Here is a 13,275-nt window from a genome sequence, read left to right on the forward strand (position 1 = left end):
TTTTAAATGGCAAATCACCTTATTCATTTGGATGACAAGCATATCTCCAGTGTTCAATTACAAATGGTAAGAAAATTTATTAAATTAATTAAATTTAAATAGTTAATTCTTATACTGTTTGGATTATTATTTTTTATGTTTATATACTCAGGTCGAAAATTGAATTTTGGAAACATACATAAACAAATTAAGCGAAGGTGCATCGGAGGTCATTCATGGACACTTGCAAGATGCAGGCTTTTTTGCTCACATGCTTTGGGGGACTAAATTGGATCCCCCACTCATTAGTGCTTTTTTCGAGAGATGGAGACTGGAGACACATATGTTCCATCTTTCCTGCTACGAGTGTACAATTACACTCGAGGACATCAATTTACAACTCAGTCTATTGGTCAATGGGGATGTCATTACGAGGTCGATTTTTAGTGCCGATTGGAGTGCAATACGTGAGCAACTATTAGGAAAAGTGTTCAACAAGTTTAGGGGTAGCTGAATTTAGATGAAATGGTTGGACAACAACTTCCAAACTATCGAGGCTTCAGTGAGCGACATTGAAAAGGAACAATTCGCGCATGCATTCATCTTGAGGTTGATCGGGGGTCTATAAATGCTAGATAAATTTGCAATCTGGTACATTTGATGTGGCTACTACTAATAGCCAACTTGAAGGAATCGAGAGGACTTAGTTAGGGATTAACGATGCTAGTGACATTGTACCAACAAATTTGTCAAGCGACAATACCGAATAAAGCTAAAATCGATAGTTGCATGCTCCTTTTCCAATCATGTTCATGGTATCGACTACCATTTTTATGCCCCTAGTGGAACTCGCTTATGAATTCCCACTTGTCATTTGGTAAAATTCATTCCACAATATCATTATTATTTTTATTTTTCATTGTTGTAATTTTGAAATAACATATTATATGAATAGGTGGAAAAACCTCGTGAGACACAATGATATACCAACCGAGGTTGAGGATTTCAATTAGCTCTAGATCAAGAAACCGAAGAGGAGGTTAGTTTATGTGTAACAGCCCATTTTTAGTGAAATCAGAGCAGTGGTTTTCGGGACCACAAATCCGAGCCGGAAAGAAAATTTATTTTAATATTATTGCATAGTCTGCATTGTGATAGGAATGTCATATGAAAATTTTGATAAGAAAATTTTATCGATTATATGTTTAATTGGCGAAAGGACCAAATTGCATAAAATGTAAAATTTGAATTCTAATAGCTAGAAGGATTAAATAACTATGGAATTCAAAATTTAAGGTCCTTATATGGCAATTAGACCATTAAAGAAAAGTTAGTAGATATTTTTGGTTATTCATCCATGGAGAAATTAGAAAAGGCTAAAGATTAAATTGGAAATCAAAATAATTAAAGATGATAAATAATTAAATAGAAATATCATCTTATTTTTTTATTATCTTCATCCCCAAATTTCATGGAAACCCTAGGAGAGAGAGAAGAAACTAATCAAGCTTAATTGGGTAAGTATTCTTGTTTTTTTAGTAATTATTATATTTTTAAGATTGGGATAGTCTAATCTATCTATTTTGGGGATTAATTTAAAATTTTATCAAAGTAAAAAAGTTTTTCCATGGATTAATATGTTGAAAATTTGAAATTTATGGTAGAAAATGAAAGGTTGTTGATAGATAAACAACTTTTACAAAAAGAATTTTAAGGAAATTTTGATTTAGGGACTAAATTGAAAAGTGGTAAAACCCATGGAAAAATTCTAATTTTTTGTGAAATTCAAGGGCTGTTATTGTAATATGTAAAATTTGGTTAGGCTTGGAATAAGGATTAAATTACATGAGTTTCATTTTTCGAGCCTAGGGATAAAATTGGAATTTATGGAAAGTTTAGGGGCAAAATGGTAATTTTGCCTAGAGTGTAAATTGAATCAAATTGAATATGAAATGGATTAAATTGATGATTAGATTCATTTATATAGATCCGGACAACTCAACTTCGAAGCTAGATCAAGGAAAAGAAAAATTTCAGGTTAGTAGAATTTCTTGTACGGACGATTATTAAGGTAAGTTCGTGTAACTGAATTGTGTATATTTATATACTTGTATTGAATGTGTTATTTGATTTTATGAATTATAAATGTTTAAAGTACGAAATAAATTATATGCCCAATATAGCTTGAATAAATGTTAAGTTTCATTTGAATAATGAAATTCGATGGATATAAGTAATTTCCCAATTTGGATATGATCCTACATATATTGCAGACGGGATTTAGCTCGGATGAGCAATCCTGATAAAGCCCTCTCAAGCATCCTGATAAATAGTTCTTGCGAGCATCTTGATCAATAATGATTTTGCATGTGTTGCACATTACCATTGTATCACCCTTAACACGTATTCGTCGCCAGACTAGGTTAAAGGTGTTACCGGACAAATCGGAACATTTCACAAATAATTCACAAAAACCATTCACACATAATCATACATCATTACAGATTCCCTTACATAGGTCAACGAGACCTCAAACATGCTTTAGAAAGGGGTCAGGACTAAACTGAGCTCATACAAAAATTTTCAGAACATAAACATTTTTCAAAGTTGTACAGGTCACACGCTCATGTGTCTAGGCCGTGTCAAAACAGGGCATACATACTGACTTATCCACATGGCCACAAGACACGCCCGTGTGCCAGGCCGTATGAAAATTAAGGAGGCTATTGACTTGGCCACACGCCCGTTTGTCTAGCCCATGGTCGAAATTGACATGGCCACACGGCCTAGCACACGCCCGTGTGTGCGATCGTGTAGTCTTCCCAGGCTCATTTCAAAATGGCCCTTCTCATACTTATATCACATATCATCATTTGCTCATGTACTTACCTTTTATTCTCAAACATTAAACTACATTTCAAATGTACTTGAATTAGATACACATTTCATATATTCATTCTTTTCTTGAAATGCCTATTGAACCGTTCGGAATCATAAGGATACGCGGATAGCTTGAAAAACTTGTACAATGCCAACGTCCCAAATATGGTCTTACATGTAATCAAATATCAATGCTACTGTCCCAGACAGGGTCTTACACGAAATCAAATACGATGCCGATGTCCCAGACATGCTCTTACACGTAAATCATAAGTCGATGCCAACGTCCCAGACGTGGTCTTACACGAAAACACATATCGAATCCTATGTCATGACTTATGTATCCTAACAATTCTTATGGTTCGTATGCGGCTTTTTAGACATCAAAACTTGTCGATACTTTCTCGAATATCTCATGCTCAACTCATATGACCATTCATAAATGTTCAATATCATATTAACAGTAATATTTCAATTCAAAACACGTTTATTTGTATATCGACTTACCTCGTACAGAAACGAAAGAAAATGAGCGACTATTCAACGACTTTCATTTTCCCCCAATGTAATTCCTTTTTCTTTGGTTCTTGATCTAAATCAATCCAAATTTAACTCTTTTATTCACCAGATCATTCAAGTGAATCCACAAACACACATTTAGGGCATTTTAAAAATTAGCCCTCACATTTTCACATTTTGACAATTTAATCCCTAATCACAAAAATCACAAAATACACAAAATTTGCATATACCCATGTTAGGCCGAATTCTCATAGTATTCATATAAGCCCGTATGTTTCATTTATTTCACAATTTAGTCCAAATTACTCAAATTCATCAAAAATTCTAAGACCAAAACTTAGTAATCTAACAGATACCTTTCATTTACTAACATCAAACTTCATAAAGCTCACATTATCAACAATTGCATAACTCAAAATCATCAAAAAAATCAGAAATTAGGGCATGAGCTTGATACATTACTAAGCAACGATTACAAAAACGTAAAAATTATCAAAAAAACGAACAAAATCCATACCTTAATCACCAATCAAAGTGTCGAAACCCTAACTTGTGTTTTCTCTCCTATTTGCTTTGATATATTCGGCCATATAATAAAAGAATGAAACAAATATCATGTTTTGTTTAATTAATAAGCATTAATACTAAATACCAATTTTGCCCTTTTATTAAACCATTTAATAAACCATTATAATAAGGCCATAATTGTCCACTCATGCTTTCAATGGTCTAATTGCATCATAAGGACCTCTCCTTAATAAAAAAATCAATTAAGCACTTTAACAAACAGCAGACAACTTTTTCATTTTACGTGATTAGATCCTTTTATCAAATTAAGCACACAAATGATCGAATTTTCATACGAAACTTTCACACATGTAAATTCACATATTATAAGCACAGAAAATAATATTAAAATATTTTTTTGACTCAAATTTGTGGTCCTGAAACCACTATTCTGACTAGGGTCTAAACCAGACTGTTACAATTATTCCCCTTAAGGATTTTCATCCCCGAAAACCTTACCGTTGAACAGATTTGGATGTTATTGTCTTATAGTATCTTTTGACTCCTACGTAGCCTATTAAATACCGTGTCGATGCCACAATACTTTAATTAATGAAATTTTCTTATTTCGTAATTCTTTAACCTTGTGAGCTAATATACGGATCGGTTCTTCTTCGTAGGTTATATCGGACTGAATCTCAATCTCAGACAGAGAAATCACAAGTGATGGATCAGATCTATGTCATCGAAGCATTGATACATGAAATACATAATGAATCTTTTCTAGCTCTGGTGGCAACAACAATCTATATGCAACCGTTTCGATATGCTCGATAATCTCATACGGCCCGATGAACCTTAGACTCAATTTGCTTTTTCTGCCAAATCAGAGTACTTTCTTCCATGGAGACACTTTCAAAAATACTTTATGTAACACCCCAAAATATTAAATAATTATTTTCATATGTTTGTGACACAACAGTGTATCTGTTTCAATGGTTAAGTGTTCTGGGAACTGTCTGAAAAGTCTTGGGTTCAAGCCTTGGCTTATGCAAAAGTTTTGTTTTTAGAAGAATAAAGCCTGTCTCCAGTCAGTAGGCCTTCTGAATTAATGTGTTTATAACATGACAAAATGGGCCTACTAGTATAGGGGATAAGTGGCATGTGGTAGTTACTTGAGGTTTCAGGTTCGAGTCCTGGTAGGCGTAGTGGGGTGTTTATTTTGCTGCTGTGCCATGGGAGTGTTGTGGTTTGAGTGAAACACTGAAGTGTTTGAATGGGTTTTGAATTGAGTTGTTGAGAGGGGAGCGAACGGTATGGAGGGAGTTTAGGAGAAAATCAAGGGAAGTTGTGGTAAGAGGGAGTAGTGTGTTGATTTTAAATAGTGGGCACTCAGGAATTTTGGCTGAGCGGGTTATGCTCTCAAATGTTTAATTTCTGTCTACTCTTGAGGTTCTCATTTGTGAGTAGCTGAATTTTGGGGTTCCTTTTGGGGTATCTTATGGTTTTGCCTATTTCAAAATTCGCATTTTTTGTTTCCCTTACGATTGAGTTCCTTCTCTCTTTGGCTAAGTTCTCACTCTCTTTCCCTCTTATCACTTTCGGTTTTGACAAGTTGTTCTCTTGGGGTTTCTTGTTCTGTTTGTGACCTTTCTTTGACCGATTACTCCATCTTCTCCCCCCCTCAATTGGTTTGTTGATTGGCTGAACACTTTATTTCTTCCCTTCTCCTCTCTTTTCTCTCTCAAATTGTTTCTCTTATCATCTCCTTCTATTTGGTACCAGGCCGAATACTTCATCCCTCACTCTCTCTACTTTTGTTTTCGGTTTGGAAATTGTTCTCTGACAAATCTGTCTGACAAATCTGTGAGTGCACGATTCGTTCTTGTTCTCTCTCTACTCTTTCAACTTTTATCAAGTCTCCCCCCTCTTACACTATTTGAGTCGAATACTTTTTTTCTCTTATTTTTGATTCTCATCTCTTCTCTCTTATTGTGGTGTTCTTTAGGTTTCTAGAACTTCTCGAGGAGTGAAGGAGTCTACAAGTGATACTGAAACGTTTGAAACCTTTCTTTCGTCACTCGATCGAAGGCATCTCTATTCTTAATCATCGTGCTCAACCTGAGTATTTTGGCTTGTGGTCTAGGGTGTAGGCCAAATGCTTCATTCGTTACTTTTGGGTTCTGTGTTTCTGTAAGTTAACATATGCTGACTTAAAGCTATGTGTATAAACAATCATGATTAATAAAATCCGCTTGTAATGCAGATATCCGTCAAGGAGTTTGTAATCAACATTCGTCAATGGTTTAAGTGGGCTAAACCACACTCGTTCAATCAAGGCAAGTATCATATAGTTAAAAAGAGGGTGATTAACCCTATTGATTAAAGGACTAACAGGGTGTCTTGATTGAATACAGGTTTGGTACTCGTGGTGTAATAGCTCGATTTTGGGCCCAGTAGGAATAGTGGTTTCGGGACCACTAATCCGAGGTTGGATAAATTATTTTTACTATTTTTTATGTGTTTTGGCATGATTATATGAGAGTATGAAAATTTTGGTGAATTAATTTTAGCGATTTCATACTTAATTGTGAAAAAGGACTAAATCGCATAAAGTGCAAAAGTACTATTTGATAGCTAAGGGTGTCAAATAACTAGAGAACCAAAATTAGGGGTCTTTAAAGGGAAAATAGACCCTTAAAATAGAGATGACCGATCATAGGGACAGAAAAGGATGAGAAAGTCAAAGTTAGGTGGCCTAATTTGATTAAAAGTAAACCTAAGAAAAAGGCTATCATCTTTTTTGTTTTGCTTCTTCTTTTTCACTGATTTTTCCTCCAAGAAAATGGCCATGGAAGCATGAAAAATTTCAGCAACTTAAAGCCTTTGCAAGTAAGTGATTTTGAGGGCTTTTCTTGAATATTTTTGTACTTTTAAAACAGTTGTAACATGAGCTTTCAAATAAGGGGACTATTTTGCAAAATGATTGAAAGTCTAGGGTTTTACCATGAGAGTGTTCATGTTGTTTTCCGAAATTTTATAAAAGAAAATGAATCATGGTTGTGAAATAAACAACTTTTGTGAAGTAGTTTTTATAGAAATCTTAACCAATGACCATTTTGCTTAAGTTGTAAAATAGTTGATAAATGTGTGAAATAATGAGAATTGTGGGCTACTCCTAGTATAAAAAGTATTCGTCTAGGCTTGAGTAATCAGAAAATATGATAAAAATCAATTTTTGGACCTAGGAGTAAAATGGTCATTTTGTGGAAATCTAGGGGCAAAATGGTCATTTTACCCAATTATGAATTTTCTAGTGTCTAGATTAATAAACTAATGAAATGAATGAATTTCTATCATTTTAGATCAAGAATTACAAAAATCTGGGCCTAGACCGAGGAAAAACAAAGCTAGTGGACTAAGCCGAACTAGTTACCTACATTTTGTATACTGAGGTAAGTTGTATATAACTAATACAACTACATTGTTATTATATGTGTTTGAATTGATATAGCATAAATTGCTTCTTTGTGGAAATGATTATGTATGATGAATATTGAGATAGTAGAACTCCCGTTTGAACCTTAGGAAATAAATCGGATATTCATGCCATGACATTCGAGTTATCTATGTGCCAGTGTAAGACATGTCTTGGACATGGCATCGACATTGAGACGAGAGCCAGTGTAAGACATGCCTGGGACATGGCATCGACACCTATAGAGGTGTTAGTGTAAAACCATGTCTGGGACATGGCATCGACTTGATAGATAAGCTAGTGTAAGACTATGACTGGGACATGGCATCGGCATTATACCCTATGTTTGAGGCTTAGTGAATATCTGATAGCATTCCAAATGGTTCAATAGTGAGAGTTACTGTTCAAGTTAAACGAGAAAAGCATAACCATGTTGTGAGCGGTACAGGTACCTATTTGAAATGTATGAGATGTGAGCTCAATATATGCTATATGAATTATATTGGACAGTGATGAGTAAGTTGTGCTTATGCCTACTTTTGTATTATGAGCATGTTGACGAATGGTAAAGTTGTTGCTATATTTATTTGCATGCAACTTACTAAGCTTTATGCTTACTCCCTCTTCTTTCCATTTTCTTAGTGCTGTCTAATTAGCTCGAGGATAATCGGACGTCGGAGGCATCGATCACACTATCAACCGAAACACTTGGTAGAGTTCATTTTATTATTTTGAATATGGCATGTATAGGGCTTAGACTTTTGAGTTTTCTATCAATGTTAATTAGGCCAAATGTGTTGGCTTGGGATGAATCCCTTCATTGTGTATAAAGCCTTGGATAATGGCTAATGTTCATTATTGATACATGCAACTGATGATGTTTTCAGGGATGAGTAAATTGCATCAATGAGGTAATGCCTTGTGTGGCTGATTAGACCTTGCATTGTTGTATGGATTTGTCATGTTAGATATTATGTAGGTTAGTTCAAGTAACGGTGGCAAAGAGGCTTGGTAAATAACCCTATTTTGTCCACACAGGTAGACATATGGGCGTATGTCTAGGCCATGTGTGACACACGGTCAGCCCCATCAGCGTGTTTTTCAGCCGTGTGTCCCCAAGTCAGTATGCATGACACAGGCAGAGACACGACCATGTTTATCAGCCGTGTAGAGGACACGGCCTATGGCCACGGGCGTGTGCCTTGGCCATGTGCCCCTTATTGGATGTTGACGTCAGAAACAGAATGTCAAGGTTTTTAGGCACGGGCTAGGACACGGGCGTGTTATGACCGTGTGAGGGACACGGGTCATAGACACGGGTGTGTGTTAGGCCGTGTGAAAACCCTTGTAGGTTCAAATTTAGAATTTAATTCACACGGGCGTGTCCCTAGATGCTTAGGCCGTGTGTGTCACACGGGAAATCAACACGGCTATGTTATAATGACCACAAGGGTGTGTTGCCTTTTCACATGGGCATGAGCCCTGTTTCAAGAGTTATCTTTCTAAAGTTAGTTAAAGGACCCGGGTTGGTCCCGATTTGTTTCCAATAGATGTTTGGAGCCTCGTAGGCTCATATTAAGGAGTTTAGACAAAGTTTGAAAAAGTTTTTTAATTTGAATGAGTCTTAATGACATCAAAATGATTGTATGTATGTGATTAAGTGTGGTAACGCCTCGTATCTCATCCCGGCGTAGGGCTCGGGTGTGGGCTGTTACACGCAGGCTTCTACGCTTTTTCATAAACAAGGTGTGTAAAACACTACCTTAATCGTAGATTGGCAACGGCCGAAATCAGTGTTCGTTGACGCTACACGAGCGTGCGCTCGCTCGTGTGGTAGTCCGAATGCCTAAACACGGGAGTATAACCGTTGAGGCCACCCATGAGTGATTTCATGGGACGAGGTCGTTTTAGGCCATTTTAGGCTGAACTGAGCTGTGTAGGCTCCACAGGTACGTAAGCCTCACACGGGTACCACACGAATGTGCAGAGAATATTAGGCCAGGCTATGTAATCTACATGGCCAAGGCCATTTCTAGGCTATGTGGGCCACAGGGGTGTATGGGCCTACATGGGCCCATAATATGGGCTGTGGGCCCATTTTCACTGATTGGACTATTAAGGTTGAACGGGTTGCTTAAGACGATTGTGGACCTACTGTTAGGTTGGTAAGTGTACCTAGACCCCCTAATTGATAAAATGACTGAAATGGCCCTACATGGTAAAATGACTGATTTGCCCTTATGATATGCATGACTATGTTTGAGCATGCCATTTTATATATATTGATCACACGTATGTTATTATGACATGATGCATGTTATGTTGCATGGGGATGGCATTTATTGTGATTCGAGGAAATGTACTGTACTGACAGCTCTGCTGCAAATACTGATTAGCGTCGCCACCGGTACTACTTGGAGTGTAGGGATCGGTGGGTTGATTTTATCCCCACATAGAGTGTTGGGTTGGACAGAGATGGAGTGTAGAGGTTGGTTGGGTAGGATTTATTGATTGCACATATGTATTGTACTGTTACTGAGATGGGCTTAGGCCCATACTGATACTGATACTGTAATGGGCTAAGGCCCTACCATTACTAAATTGGGCTTAGGCCCAAACTGTATATGCTCTCTGATTGATTATCTGATAGGGGATTACACACTGAGTTTCCATAACTCACCCATCTGTTTGTCTATACAGGTAATCCCTAGGCTTAAGCAGGTCGGTGCTGCGAGGGACTCGAAGGTGGCCACACAACCACACAGACTTTCTCATTGGGTTTTTAAAATTATTAGTTGTTTTATTTTGGGTATTTTATTGTAATAAGGCCTCTTTAAATTTTAATCTTTAATTTTGGGTTTTTAATTATTTTAATTTATATCTACTAGTAGTAGGACGTGGGTTTTCAAAAAGTTAAATGTTGTTTTCAAAACACCACGTTTACGCAACATGTTTTAAAAGCTTCCGCAAGAAATAATGTTTTAGAACTAATCACAATTAAATATGATTAACTTTTTGCCAAACGACTTTAATTTTAGAGTTGAACGAGACATCTTAAAATCTTCATTAAGAACACACAACAAAGGTAAATATGGAAAAGGTTTTTTTCAACGATATCACTCCTTGTGAAAAACACTTCAATGCAACATCACCAGATTCAGCCATAACGTCTAGGCCAGGTTTGGGTTGTTAAATTTAGTGGTATCAGAGCCAGGTTGCAAAACTCGGCTGTGGATTTGGGTTTTTTCTAAAGCTTGAAATTTCCAAAAAGAACTGTTTTAAAGGAATTGAATGCATTTTGAAAAGTTTTTACTGAATGTGTGGTACACCAAATCTCCAGTGCTGATTCTATAAGTCTTAAAACTGTTGCTTGTTTTAAACTGAAATACAGAGGCTATTATAGGTAGTAGACTGTACTGAAATACCTTATTTAGGGTAAACTAAAACTGTAGTAAGACTGCGATCCGAGAAAACAAACTCTGAATTACTGATACTGTGTTCATAAAATATTCTTAATAATTACTGGAACTGTAAAACTGATGCATAAAATTGTTAATACAAATAAAGCATAATTCGATAATGAGTACCAGAGGTACTTGTGGAAGGGGTACAAAAGGCCACGGCAGAGGCTGTGGAGGTGCTCGGGCTGGGTCTTCGTCATCTAGCCACATACCTAATGTTGAAGCTAGAGAGGCACCGACTTCACCTGTGACTGAGACGGGGTCTCATGATCATGCAGCTAGGGACGATGCATTGTCCCAGGCCATGTTGCAGATTTTAGAGAGGTCGCTAAGCCCAATACTGGTACTGTGGGCCGTGGGTCAGTTACGGAACAACTCCGGTCTAACGGAGCTAAGATCTTCAGGGGTATTGCTGGAGTTGCCACTTGTAATATCCTGATTTTGGGCCTAGTCGGAATAGTGGTTTCGTGACCACAAAATTCGAGATATAAATAATTATTTTATGATTATTTTAAGGTCTATGATATGATTGCATGATTGTGTGAAAATTTCGTGAAGAAATTTTATGCATAAAGTGCTTAAATTGAAATTAGGGACTAAATCAAATAATTTGCAAAACTTGCATTCTAGAAGTTTCTAGTATGAAATTGTTTTGAAATATTAATTAGGAGGTCTTAAATAGCAATTTTACCAATTTATAAGTCTATGGACAAAAATTGGACATGGATGGAATTTTTGGAAAGTTTAGTAGTAAGGGCATTTTGGTCATTTAGGGGTAAAATGAATTAAAATACAAAATTAAAAGCCAATTTTGCTCATCTTCAACCCCATGGCCGAATATAGCAAGGCGAAACCATGGCTAGGGTTTTTCAAGCTTCCAAGCTCGATTGTAAGTCTGTTCTAGCCTCGTTTTTAATGATTTTTACATTTTTGGAGTCCCGGTAACTTGATTTAGCTTATGCTAGCAATAATTTAACCTAGGGTTTATATTTGGAAAAATACCCATAGGTGAAATTTGTGTATTTTTGTGTTTAATGATAGAATATGAGGTTTTAAATTATGTTAGACAACTTGTGCTACTCGGTTTTAAGTGAAAACGAGCAAAAGGGCTTAATCAGTAAAAATACCTAATAGACATAAGTACATGTTAGAGTGAGAATTTGATGTTGCCATAGAAGGGAAAAATGATCAGCATGTCATAAAACATAAGAAAATAGGCTGAAGTTTAATTTACGAGCTTTGGGGTAAAAGTGTAAATATGCAAAAGTTTAGGGGCAAAATTGTAATTTTTCCAAAATATGATTTTGGGTCAATTTGAATAATGTGAGTCCTAATTAGACTATATTTTAAATGATAGATCAAGGAAAACTGAAATTCGGGCTAAAATGGGGAAAATACCAAGTTGTGGACGAAATGGTAAAAGTAGCCATTTTCGCATACGAGGTAAGTTCATATGTAAATGTTGGTAACATAGTTATTATTTTAAATGTTTTTATGTTATTTAAATGATATGATAATTATTATGAAATATTATACTCATGATAATTGTTTGATAATATGTCAAATTATGTGATATACTTGGAAAATGTGAAATACTACCGAGTATCGATATCGGTATTCCGTAGAAGATGGTTGAGACACATGATTGGGAAAAAGGTCCCGTCGAACCTTAGGAATGGATTAGGATACAAGTGACATGTCACTAGGATGTTTGGGCATCCGAACTCGTTGAGTTGAGTCCGAGTTCACTTATGGATGCGAATGTCCGAACTCGTTGAGTTGAGTCTGAGTTCGAGAGATGTAACTAGGCATCCGAGCTCGTTGAGTTGAGTCCTAGTTCACTTATGGATGCGAACGCCCGAGCTCGTTGAGTTGAGTCCGAGTTCGCTTATGGGCAGGTTACATGGTAGCTTGGCTACATATGTAGCACTTATGTGCAAACTTTCCATGTATCCGAATTATATTCCGATGTGTTCAACGGGTAAAATTCTACTCAAGCGGAGGAATACTCAAGATGAAAGGGACGTATTGGTAAGTGTTGTGAAATGAATACTTTGAACAGGTATGTACTTAACCCTCGCGTTGAAAACTCGATATAACAACAATATGGTAAGATGATAAATGAAAATGTGATATGAATGTCTCGGTGATGATTATGCAAATGGTGTTTTATGTTTGCTTATATAGTTATGTTACTTGCTATTTGCATGTGAACTTACTAAGCATTTATGCTTACTCCCTCCTTTTCATTCCTTGTAGTGTTGACAAGCCAGCTCGGAAATCGGAAACGGTCGGAGGCACGCTCACACTATCTGTATACCATCTTGGCATAATGGCTTGTATATTTTGAGTATGGCATGTATAGCATTATAACCATATTGTGTATATGGTCTTATGATATGGTTATTGAGTGGTATGGAAATGCTTGGTAATGATTAGCCATTGGAA

Source organism: Gossypium hirsutum, chromosome A06 (assembly GCF_007990345.1).
Source record: "Gossypium hirsutum isolate 1008001.06 chromosome A06, Gossypium_hirsutum_v2.1, whole genome shotgun sequence".
NCBI lineage: Eukaryota > Viridiplantae > Streptophyta > Magnoliopsida > Malvales > Malvaceae > Gossypium > Gossypium hirsutum.